Genomic DNA, 13,462 nt, shown 5'->3' with positions numbered 1-13,462 from the left:
GCCCTGGCTGTCCTGGAACTCACTCTGTAGACCAGGCTGGCCTCGAACTCAGAAATCCGCCTGCCTCTGCCTCCTGAGTGCTGGGATTTAAGGCGTGCGCCACCACGCCTGGCTACATAAATGAATTTTAGATGACACACAAATTTCACCTTTACATCACTGCCATCCCTAAGCATCTCCTAAGCGGATGCTGCACTCTGAAAACCTCCAATCTGAAACTCTGGTACCAAGCATCGCTGATGAGTGGCCCACAGTCTCTAGGTGGGCTGAAGGGAGAAGTCAACAAATGCAGCTGGATCTCAGCAGAAGATGGATCGGAGTCCTGACATAGCCATAGGAAGCACCATGGCATTGCATGAAACCTGTCACTACACAGTGCCCCATCTGAACATACTATGAAGTTCAGAGATGCCAAAGTGGACAGGGTTTCACTGTTTAGTCACCAATTAGGAGACTTGATCTAGGACACATAAGGAGCCAGTGGAAGTCTCAAGAGACAAGAATCCCAAGCTTATATGACATGACAAGAACATCATAGCCAGCCAAATCTAAGTTATTTGCATTTGTGTTCAACTGGACCTCTTCTAATCAGGAGATCTACTGCTTTGGAAACATCTCTGTTTAAACCTGCAGACTCTGTTACTTCAGTAATTGATCCTATGCTGTGAGCTGAGGAGTTTAGAGTAAGTTAAAGCATGGCAGGCTTTTTTTTCTCTTCCCTGTTCTAGAAATATGGGTCACTGCATCTATAATCTGGAAAAGGCTCCAGCTATCCACTGAGTCCTAGTTAGCTTAACTGTTAACTCAACCCAGCCTGAGAGAGTCATCCGAGAGAGGTTTCATTAGAGGAATTTCCTAGCTGAGATTGGCCTGTGGGCATATCTGTGGGTGACTGTCTCAATCATCAATTGATGTGGGAAGACTCATCACACTGTGGCTGTATCATCCTTATGCAGGTGGTCTTGGGTTGTGTAAGAAAACATGAGTCTGAGACCCCAGTGGCATCTTCCGTGGCTTTGGCTGTGCATCACTGACTGTGAGTTAGTTCCCTGGTTAGAGGTAATGATGGGTGGAGCATCAGGTTTGAATTTATGTTCCTGCCTCAAGGTCCTGCACTGATTTCCCTCAGTGATGGACTGGGACCTGTTAGTCTAAGACAAATAAACTGTTTCCTCTCCTAGTTACTTTCAGTCATTGTGTTTAGGCTCTTCAAAGAAGCAATTAAAAAACTCATGGAAATGAGCAGCCACCAAAGGCTTTCACTGTATTGTAGTGTTTGGAAAAAAAATCATGTTACCATTGTTATACTTACTATGGCTTAGTTTTTTAGACATTCCAAACCCTATCTTAGTCAGGGTTTGGAATTCCTGCACAAACATCATGACCAAGAAGCAAGTTGGGGAGGAAAGGGTTTATTCAGCTTACATTTTCATACTGCTGTTCATCACCAAGGAATTCAGGACTGGAACTCAAGCAGGTCAGAAAGCAGGAGCTGATGCAGAAGCCATGGAGGGATGTTCCTTACTGGCTGGCTTCCTCTGGCTTGCTCAGCCTGCTCTCTTATAGAACCAAGATTACCAGCCTAGAGATGATCCCACCCATAAGGGGCCTTTCCACCCCTTGATCACTAATTGAGAAAATGCCTTACAGTTGGATCTCATGGAGGCATTTCCTCAACCGAAGCTCCTTTTTCTGTGATAACTCCAGCTGTGTCAAGTTGACACAAAACTAGCCAGTACAAGTGACTTCTTTGAGGGAGCCAAGACTAATACGTTATGTATGTTTTTTTGCATTATGGTAACTGAAATTTGCTTTCCAGTGCAATCTAATTCTCTCAAATCTTTTCAAGTAACATCTAAATTGTAATATTTGTCAGGAATAAGCAGATTTCAGCTAGCATGGTAGAGCCTATGATATTTAATGTTATTGAGGTTCAAGCCATGACAAAGGAAGCTGACGACTGAAAAAAGATGTCATCTAAGGCCAGACCAAATGAAAGGATGCAGTAACTTCCTACCAAATAAAAAGATCTTTGACTCAATAGAAAAAAATCCCTTCATCGTGCAGTGAGCACATCCTTCCCTGGAGCAGTGCTGATAATTAATGCCACAAACTCTGGGTTAGAAATATACATGAGTTTGGTCATAAATGTTCTTGGGCATTTTAAATGTCAGTGATGTGAATAGCCTTTATTATTCCAGAATGATAGCTCGTTCCCAGACACCACTACTTTGCAGGGAATGATGACCACTTTGGCACACAATGAGGCATTCCGGGAACAAGCCTGGAGGATTTGGAAGGCATGCCCATAGTTCTGAATCAGTGGAGCAAAGGCAACATATCCAGGCACACAGGAGGACATTCATCCTCCGTCCTGTCCTTGCTTTCACTTGGGTGCTCACGAGTCAGTCTGTGAATATCTGAGGCTTGGAAAACATTTGCTGTTTTCCGTTTTGGACAATGGTCCTTTCTTTGACCTCCAGGGCTCTGTGCTGTATCATAGTCTGCTTTCTAGACACAGAGTTTGCTTGTTATGTTAGAAGATATTCAGGTGCTTGACTTTTGTGGGTGACAGAGAAAGAAAGGACTGCAGGCACTTTAGGAACACGGGAGAATCACACACAAGTTGTTCTAAGAGCAGCCAGAACACAGTGGACTTAGCAGCAGTGTGAAAGTTAGGTTTGTAGCTGTACCTCTAACATGGAGGAGCTTTTGTCTCAAGAAAAAGCTAAGTCAGACGGAAACTTTATGGGCTGGAGGTGGGGGTTGGGTTGCCAAAACAGTTGGTTTTGTGCATTTGTCTGATTTTGATACCCAAGGTCTCCTGTAGCCCAGGCTGACCTCACACTTACTGTGTAGCTGAGGGTGACTCTGGTTTTCTCACGTTTCTGTCACCCCACCAGGAGCTGTGATTCCAGGGGGCCTCCATTCCACCTGGCGAATGCAGTACTGAGAGGCTCAAACCCAGGCTTTGTGAAAGTAGGCAGATGTTCTCCTATGAACCAACCCTGCTTCTCTTCCAGCCCCCCCCACCTCCCCCCCCCCACCCCCGCTTTTGAGACAGGGTCTCATGTAGCTCAGGGCTTAATGCTGGACTTGTTGTGTAGCTGAGAATGAATGTCCTTTAATTTCTGACTATATATCCTCTACCCTCTAAGTGCTACGAATATTGGTGTGTGTCACTATGCCTAGCACCAAAGACGATGTTATACCTCATGTTTTGGACCAGGCAAAAGTGAGAGTCCCAACTGAGATTTGCTTAGCTGGCGTGGATGGTATTTGTGCTAGTGTGTATTGTCTGCAGCTGCATGGTCAATGGAAGAACATTCAAGTGCTGAGGGACCTACAGGAGAGAAAGGGCTTGCATTGGTACAGTTTCTTAGACACCTCCATCCTTCCTATTTCCCCACCTTCTGACTTCATGGGCCATGAAAATGCCTTTTGTGGCTATGTGGTGAGGGGAAGAGCAGACTGTGTCATGTTCCCAGAGGAGTCTCATAAGTCTCACTACAAGAAGGGGAGGGGGTGGTTCTCACCCAGGTTACAGCTAGATTTCTAGTGGCACTTGAGGCCAAAATAATACCATGAGATCAACACCTGTGAAGGGCTGAGTCTGGACCACTAAGTACTCAGGCAATTCTAGAATATTCCCCTTCTCCACAGTAACATCACACCAACAGGATTGGAGTTAATAAAAGTTGATTACAATGGAGAAAGCTATAAGACACAGACTCTCTTTAAAGAAGAGTGGTTAAGGAAGCCTGAGGTCAACAGAGGAGGATAGAGACAAGGGCTTGGGGCATTTGGATCCTGCATCACATATAGTTAATGACAAGGAGCAGGCTATGGCTGCCCTCTACAGAAATGCCCCATGGAAGACAAGAATCAATAAAAACGTGAAAAGAGAAAGCAAGAGGAAGAGTCACACAGACTTAATATGGCACAGACATTAGAATTCAAATCATGACTGATTTGTTTAAGGTACTGATGAAAACATAGGTAATGTGTAGAAACAGACATGCATAAGCAAATTGATGGAGACTGTGAGAAAGTTGAGACCAAATGTGGGCACTGAAAGACGGAAGTGCTAAGTGTCTGAGGGCTCATCAGTAGGCTCAATATGCTGAGAGACTAATGGCAATGAAGATAGGCCAGTGGAAAACCACAACACAAAGATTAAGAAGAACTGAGAATCCATGTAGGACTGGGTTTAAAATGTGGGACAATAACAAATAGCTTTTATAGGTTGACATAAGCTTATTTCTCGCTCAGTGGAAGTTGACAAGCTATTCATTTCCTCCAAGGTTAGGGATGTCAACTTTCACAGGCCAGAGATGAATATCTTTCAAACCTCATGCCTAGCACTTCATTGGTTATGAAAAGAGAGGGAGGGGGAGGGGCCAAGGGTGATGGAAGAGAGAGACAGAAGTAGGGAATGAATGGAAGAGGGAGAGGCAGAGGAATGGAGAGAAGGGGAGACTGAGGGAGAAGAAGAGGAAATGGAGAGGAAGAGAGATTGGGGAGGAGAATGAAATTAATGGGGGAAGAAAGATGGGACAAGGCAGAGTAGAAACTATTCACGTATAATTCATGCATCTTTCTCCAAAAGTCACTGAGAGTGCAAATTAATGAAAACACACACACACACACACACACACACACACACACACACACGTTTAAAGGTTAAAGGGAAGATGAGCCACTGAGGCTCTGACAAAGTCATCCTTGTAACATCGATTCAGGGTGCTCTGTTACATCAATACAGACACTCTCATTGGGGAGTTTCAAATACGCTCACACATGCACACAAAAAAACCTTTAGGGCTTAAAGAAATGAGAAAGAAATCAGATCATATAAAAATCACTTAGGTAATTTCTGGAAACTAGTTTTCACAAATTCTTCTGTTTATTTTAGCAGAGTGTTTTGCTTTGGATATTAACTGGTCCACTTAAGCAAAGTCTAAAGCTAAACTCATTAAAAGAAAAAAAATACTGGCTTAAAATACTTGGTTTTCTCCTAAATTTATGGCTTTTGCTTTCATTCAGTTAGCACACATTTCCATGTGGATGGGCTAGTGGGTGATTAAAGTCATATGTCTAACATGAAAAGAATCCACTAAAAGTACATCCATATTGAGGAATCTGAAGATAATATAATCAATTATGAGAAACTGGAAAATGAGGAAATAAAGGCTTAAAATTAAGACAAGATAGTAGAGAGAAATTAAAATAAATAAAATCACTTCAATATAAATACACTGATTAAGTCAATCAACTAGATTTATATTTATATTTCCAATTTTATATTTCATAAATTTTTGTATTTTTAATAAAAACCGCAAAATGATAGAAGTGCTATAAACAGAAAAATATATCAGATAAATATATTATGGTAATGCTAACTAGATATAAACTTTAAAAGTTATAGAAGTTAGAATTAGTTCTTCCTGATGAACCTGCAGTTTTGCAAGATGAAGCCTTCTTGAATCTGTTTAGAATGAGTCACATTATCCTCACAAACTTAAGGCAATGCTGGAGCACAGTAAAAGTGAAGTTAATGAGCCAGAAGATTTAATGCAGCTCTGACATGGTGATATGCCAGGCATCCCACTTTTATTTCCTATGTAGACGGACTGAATAACTACACGCTTGGCATGATGTCTCAGTGGTTAGTTCCTCCCAGTGGTGAGACATTGCTCTCCATGTACTTATGGAGTAGCTGTAAAGGTAGACTACACACCAGACAACAGAAGAACAATCAACGTCAACATGAAGTAGCCTGGCCGTGGGAAATACACTCGCACATTAGTGTTTGAAAGACACCCTGAAGTCAGGTGTTTTAAAGCAATCCTATAGGATATCCTATGAATTTAATTATCCTATGTGCACACAGAAGGTCATGGGTGATGTCAGTCTGTGATGATGGTTATTTACCAAAGATCATGGCTCTGTGTAATATATCTCTTTCAACTGTAGGGGTGAGTCCTACCCAGGGGTGAGTTCTAGTCCAAAGTATTGATACCAATACTTTGTGAGTCAGTTTTCTAGAAAAATAGTGTTCTTATTAATTTTATTGTCAACATTTCACACCTGAAAAGAGAGGTCTTCACCTGAAGAATTGTCTGGTTGGAAATGGATCAAATGGGCCTGTGGGCATATTTGTGAGGTATTTCCTGATTAATGGTTGATGCGGAAGGTTCCAGTCCACTGGAGACAATGCCATCCCTGGACACAAAGACCTGGTGTGTGAAGCAAGCCAGGAAGCAGTGTTCCTCCTTGGTTTCTGGTTCAACCTCAGGTTCCCTGTGACCTGTAATTCAAACTGACCCTTCTCCCACCCAGACTGCTTTTGCTCTTAATATTTATCACAGCAACAGAAGGCAAGTTTGAGTAAATACGTATTGTTAAAGCAGATATCATACACACACACACACACACACACACACACACATATGCATGTGTGTCTTTAAACCTCTTAATTCTTGTAAAACCATTGAAGTTCCTTAACTGATGGGTGAGAACTTGCTTGCACAATAGTCACAACAAAGCCAACAACTTTAGTTCCTGACTTAACCAGACCTTCAAATAACAGTCAGTTTCCCTCTTAGACACAGTTTCAAAGTCAAAGGCTGGGGAATGTTCCTTTCAAACTCACTGAAGTCAAAGAGAATGGGAAAGTGCAAGGAAAAAAAAACACAAAATCATATATTTTATCTGAGAATAGATGCAAAACTTTTACACTGTTAGCAAATCAACAAACATATATTCCTACAAACCAGGTGACATCTGGTTTTCAAAGTCTGCAGGTGAGAAAGCTCAGACTGACATCCTGAAAGTTTTCTCTAGATGCAATTGCACAATCACGAGGTCATTGCCAAACATCTGTTTAAAAAATTCTGTCTTGATAGTAGGAATTGTTTTCCAGAACAATAATTTTCTCACTTATTAAAATATGCCTCTTTTACATTGGGACTTATCGTTGGATGGCTGCATTTAAATACAGTGAAACAGCCATTTCTCATCACAAAGGGCAGAAACTTGGGACTTCTTGGTTTTTGTTGCTTTATTTTGTTGTGACTCTTTGTTTTATTTTGCTTTGTTTAAACAAATGAAAACAAAACACCTGTAACCCACCCTCAGATTCTCCAATGTGTTTGGAACTTTACCATGAGACAACCGACAGATACCTATAGCACATAGAATTTTCTTGTTAACGCTCCATCACAGTGTAAATGCTTTCAAATATTTTTTTCTGTGCAATGTATGGTATACCCAAATCATTGTAATATAACCCCAAGGATTTTAGGCCTATAAGCTAAATGATAGGACCAGTTTGAACCTGCCCATGAATTATTACCAAGTCAAGTCATCTTATTTTTCATGAAAAAAATTTAAGAGTCCACCTGTGTCCCCTTAGGATGTGTCCCTAGGAGACTGAGATTTTGTTGTAAAGGTCATCAGAAATGCTTCTGTCTCAGATGTGGCCCAGATTCTGACATGGAGCTGGTGGGGGGAGCTCTCAAAGCATTCTGAAGACTCATGATCTATCTCATCCAAGATGATCAGCCTGTCCATGATCTACTCCAGTGGTTGCCTTGGCAACTGTGACCAATGTTCTTGTCCAATGATGATTTAGTAAAATGCATTTGGAGCACTAATAGGGAGGCTTTTCCTGAACTCAAAGTATTTCTAGAACCATGTTAGTCCCAACTGATTTGGGCTAAAGATATATTCTCCAGGAAAGAGAAAACTCGGGGCAGTGGTCATAGGACTACACATTAAATTACAAGGCAGAAATAGTACTTAAGGAAATGGTTTAGAGTTTCTAAACCTGGCCCAGTCCTAGATGGAGTTCCCTGGGCTGTATAAACACTAATAGAAATTTCAGTGGTCAGACATCAAACCCCTGAAAAAAAGAGCCTTTAGAAGAAACATCCTTTTCTGTTTTAACAGCAGGACCAAGCACATTATACATTAGAAAACCAGTCTCTTGTGTTTGCCCACATTAGTACTGGGATTGCAAATAGTTTGTCTGAGGGAAGAAAAGGAGACCGAAGTCCTTCAGATCGCCTCTCATTAATTCTTTGAGCAAACAAACTCCAGTTTGCTATGAAGCCAGATAACCTACTGGGCATTTTGCAGAGCGTGTACAGTCACTTTGTTTAACAGTTAACGTTTATCAAATGAGATGAACCAAGACGGGCCAGGCAGAGTTTTCAGGCTGTAAATTTCAAAACACTCTTCAAACACCCAGTGGCCAGGCTTCAGCTTGGAAAAGACTTGAAAAGTTGAAGGTCACAGTTCTTGCAAACAGAGGGAACAGCACATGGAGTTTATGTTTACTTTTGTGTCTCTTAAAAAAAATTAATTACAGCCTCCAGGGGCGGAAAACACCGATAACCATTTCCTGGAAGCAAAAGAGAGGTGTGTGGGTATCTTTTTCTAACTCAGGCAGAGAGTGGATCATGTTCAGGTTTTCTCTATTTTGTTTTTAACAAATGTTTGGATGCATTTGTTTTAAACAATAGACATCTGCAAGGAGGGACACATCAGGTCAGTAGCTCAGGAGCAAACACACATCTGCACGCACGGGCAAAGCTTCTCTCCAGCTCAGGATACTTTCAGACTTAGCACAGTTATGCCCTTCTCTGAAACTTCTTAACTCCTCCTGATTCTGGTAGCTTGAAAGTAAAAATTAATGTGTTTTGGGAACAGTCAACTTTGCACTCAACTGAGTCAAATAATTTCTATTATCAATATTAACAAGGATTGCAGAAATGAATGACTAGGCAAAACGAGGCAGGAGACTCACAGCAAAGTCACTAGCTCATTGGTGGAACCTTAAGGCAGGGGAGGATTTTCTAGGACCCTAGAGGGGATTCAAGTTTCTAAGTGATCAGAGCTTCATGTGGTCTATAATTTTTATTTTATGTGCTTAAGAATAAAAAAACAACCACTGTTTGTGAGCTGGGAAGATAGCTTGGTAGATAAAGTACTAGCCTTACAAGTGTGAGGGCTGGAGTTTACATCCCAGAACCCACGTAAAATCTGTGCAATGTAGTGGCTTCCTATGGCCCCAGTCCTGGGGAAGCAGAGACAGACTCTCCTAGGCAAGCTGGCTAGGGAGATGACCTAGAATTGAAGGGTTCTAGGAGACTACATTTATCAAATGAGATGAACCAAGTTGAGCCAGGCAAAGTATGAAAACTCTCAAAACCCTCTCCAAGAGCCCAGTGCCCACTCTCCATAGCTAAAGTGGAGAGTGATCAAAGAAGATACCCTGTCAACATTAGTATTGGACTCCAGTGAACATGTACATCCACACACATACATACTCACATGTACACATGCAAGCATAAATGTCATACCCATGTACATCTAAAAGTAAATAAAAATATAAGAACAGAGTAAAATAAGCAAAATAAAATTTTTATTCTATGTTTTGGATTTGGTTTAATGCTTGCATTATGTTATTTGGGTTTCCAAAATTACATGGGAATCCCAGATGCAAGATGCTGAGGGTACCTGTCCCCAGCTGGCTCTGATTGGTAAACTAAGCTGCTGGCAGCCAATGCAGGGAAGGAAGACAGAGGCAGGACTCCTAGGATTCCTGGGTAAGGATACAGGACAAGAAGGAGGTCCAGGCCTGAGAAGTATAGGACAGAGAGACAGAGAGATTGCCAACATGTAAGAGTAGGGGATTGTGGCCCAGGAAGACTGTAGACTTGGGTCCAGGGCAGCCAGGATGGAATATAGGTATTAGTAAGTAATAATTCAGGAATTATTGGAGAGGAGAGTGTGCTAGCAATGTGGAAGATTGAAGAGGCTCAGTCATTTAGCTGATTAATGTATATTAAATATAAGGCTGCATGTGTGTGTCTTTCATTTGAGAATCCAGAGCACTGGGGCAGGGATCACATGCTGCTGCTGGGGAGATAAGAGTGGTTTAATCAACTATAGCTACAGATGGTGTCCAACCTGCAGGCTTGAACTCATTATTACAAGTTAATTGGAGATTCTCAAATGGAAAACATGCCAGGACATGATATCAGGAGGCAGGGAGAACTGGTTTCTTAGTGTAGCTGTGGGTTTTGTCCAAGCTACATGGTTCCTCTTCAAGCTGCACAGGTTCAGAACTAGAAAAAAATGCATGCTGATTTGGCAGCCATGATTCTGGGGTTCATGGTGTGAGCTAAGACACAGCAAAGTCCCTAAGTTGACCAGAACAAAGCTGGGTGGTGGGGATTTTCCCCAGGCTCTTCTCAAAGGCTTTTAGCTGCTTCAGAGAGTTTAACCTATGAGGTGCTGGGAGCCCCTGCTGTGCAAAGAGACAGGCTGATCAGAAGGCAGAGAGGGAGAGGGAAAGGGAGAGGGAGAGGGAGAGGGAGAGGGAGAGGGAGAGGGAGAGGGAGAGGGAGAGGGAGAGGGAGAGGGAGAGGGAGAGGGAGAGGGAGAGGGAGAGGGAGAGGGAGAGGGAGAGGGAGAGGGAGAGCTGATGGCAGAGGCTTCCTGCTTCGTGAAGATAAATAAGGGAGAGTGAGAAATGATATTTGTTAAATTGTTCTTAAGGATAAAAGGGAGATATAGTGGGAATTGTTTAAGTGTTCTTAAGTATACATGGAATAAAGAAACCCAGGCCTGTGATCTCAACTGTAGGAAACAAAGGCATGGAAATAGAGAGAAACCCGATCTCAACAAATAATAATGAAGAGATATTAATCTCCATAGAAGGAAGAACGAATGAGAAAAATGCCTTAAAGGAAATTTGAGAAAGTCTGTGCCAGGGCAGACACTTGGGTTATTTGAACATGGGCTCCATGGGAATTCTAGAATTGCTTAGCCTGGTATGATAAATTATTAGCCTGGAAATAGGCTCATACAGAAATATAAAAGGGAATTTAATAGAAGTTAAAAACACAGGAAAGGATGTTAATTCAAGTTATATGAAGAGAAAGGGGATATATATATATATATATATATATATATATATTCATTCCACAGAGATATTAATCTCCATAGAAGGGAGAATTTACATATTAATACATGGCTAAATTAATTTAGGCCTTGATCTCACTATTAAAAATTAACTGTCTGGCTCCGGGACTCCGCCGAGCTTAGTCTCTACAGGTCAGAGTGGGGACCACGGGGGCAGACGGCTTCTGGGACAGGCAGGAGCCACAGAGCCGCTGAGGCAGCACCCTTTTGGGGCCGCAGACTTCCGGCACCCTCCCAGCCGAAGGACAGAGACCTGCCCTGCAGAGAGCGCCATCTTGGCTCCGGGACTCCGCCGAACTTAGTCTACAGGTTAGAGTGAGGACCACAGAGGCAGACAGCTTCTGGGACAGGCGGGAGCCACAGAGCCGCTGAGGCAGCACCCTTTTGGGGCCGCAGACATCCGGCACCCTCCCAGTCGGAGGACAGTGACCTGCCCTGCAGGGAGCGCCATCTTGGCTCCGGGACTCCGCCGAGCTTAGTCTCTACAGGTCAGAGTGGGGACCACGGGGGCAGACGGCTTCTGGGACAGGCAGGAGCCACAGAGCCGCTGAGGCAGCACCCTTTTGGGGCCGCAGACTTCCGGCACCCTCCCAGCCGGAGGACAGAGACCTGCCCTGCAGAGAGTGCCATCTTGGCTCCGGGACTCCGCCGAACTTAGTCTACAGGTTAGAGTGAGGACCACAGAGGCAGACAGCTTCTGGGACAGGCGGGAGCCACAGAGCCGCTGAGGCAGCACCCTTTTGGGGCCGCAGACATCCGGCACCCTCCCAGTCGGAGGACAGTGACCTGCCCTGCAGGGAGCGCCATCTTGGCTCCGGGACTCCGCCGAGCTTAGTCTCTACAGGTCAGAGTGGGGACCACGGGGGCAGACGGCTTCTGGGACAGGCAGGAGCCACAGAGCCGCTGAGGCAGCACCCTTTTGGGGCCGCAGACTTCCGGCACCCTCCCAGCCGGAGGACAGAGACCTGCCCTGCAGGGAGCGCCATCTTGGCTCCGGGACTCCGCCGAACTTAGTCTGTACAGGTCTGCTGACAGAGGATACTCAGAATCCCCAGAAGAACAACCTCTGAACAGAGACAACTATAACAACTCCAGAGATTACCAGATGGCGAGAGGTAAAGGTAAGAATCTTACTAACAGAAACCAAGACCACTCACCATCATCAGGACCCAGCACTCCCACTTCGCCCAGTCCAGGGCACCCCAACACACCTGAAAAACTAGACCTGGATTTAAAAGCATATCTCATGATGATGGTAGAGGACATCAAGAAGGACTTTAAAGAACTACAGGAGAACATGGCTAAAGAGTTACAAGTCCTTAAAGAAAAACAGGAAAACACAACCAAACTGGTAGAAGTCCTTAAAGAGAAACAGGAAAACACATCCAATCAGATGATGGAAATGAACAAAACCATACTAGACCTAAAAAGGGAAGTAGACACAATAAAGAAAACCCAAAATGAGGCAACACTGGAGATAGAAACCCTAGGAAAGAAATCTGGAACCATAGATGCAAGCATCAGCAACAGAATACAAGAGATGGAAGAGAGAATCTCAGGTGCAGAAGATTCCATAGAGAACATGGGCACAACAATCAAGGAAAATGGAAAATGCAAAAAGATCCTAACTCAAAACATCCAGGAAATACAGGACACAATGAGAAGACCAAACCTACGGATAATAGGAGTGGATGAGAATGAAGATTTTCAACTCAAAGGACCAGCAAACATCTTCAACAAAATTATAGAAGAAAACTTCCCAAATCTAAAGAAAGAGATGCCCATGAACATACAAGAAGCCTACAGAACTCCAAATAGGCTGGACCAGAAAAGAAATACCTCCCGACACATAATAATCAGAACAACAAATGCACTAAATAAAGATAGAATACTAAAAGCAGTAAGAGAAAAAGGCCAAGTAACATATAAAGGCAAGCCTATCAGAATTACACCAGATTTTTCACCAGAGACTATGAAAGCTAGAAGATCCTGGACAGATGTTATACAGACACTAAAAGAACACAATTTCCAGCCCAAGCTACTATACCCAGCCAAACTCTCAATTAACATAGATGGAGAAACCAAAGTATTCCACGACAAAGCCAAATTCACACATTATCTCTCCACGAATCCAGCCCTTCAAAGGATAATAACAGAAAAAAAACCAATACAAGGACAGGAACCACGCCCTAGAAACAACAAGAAGGTAATCCCTCAACAAACCTAAAAGAAGACAGCCACAAGAACAGAATGCCAACTTTAACAACAAAAATAACAGGAAACAACAATTACTTTTCCTTAATATCTCTTAATATCAATGGACTCAACTCCCCGATAAAAAGACATAGACTAACAAACTGGCTACACAAACAAGACCCAACATTTTGCTGCTTACAAGAAACTCATCTCAGAGAAAAAGATAGACACTACCTCAGAATGAAAGGCTGGAAAACAATTTTCCAAGCAA

This window comes from Mus caroli, unplaced genomic scaffold (assembly GCF_978045245.1).
Source record: "Mus caroli unplaced genomic scaffold, Mus_caroli_1 scaffold_3, whole genome shotgun sequence".
NCBI classification, from domain to species: domain Eukaryota; kingdom Metazoa; phylum Chordata; class Mammalia; order Rodentia; family Muridae; genus Mus; species Mus caroli.
This window is presented reverse-complemented; position numbering follows the sequence as displayed.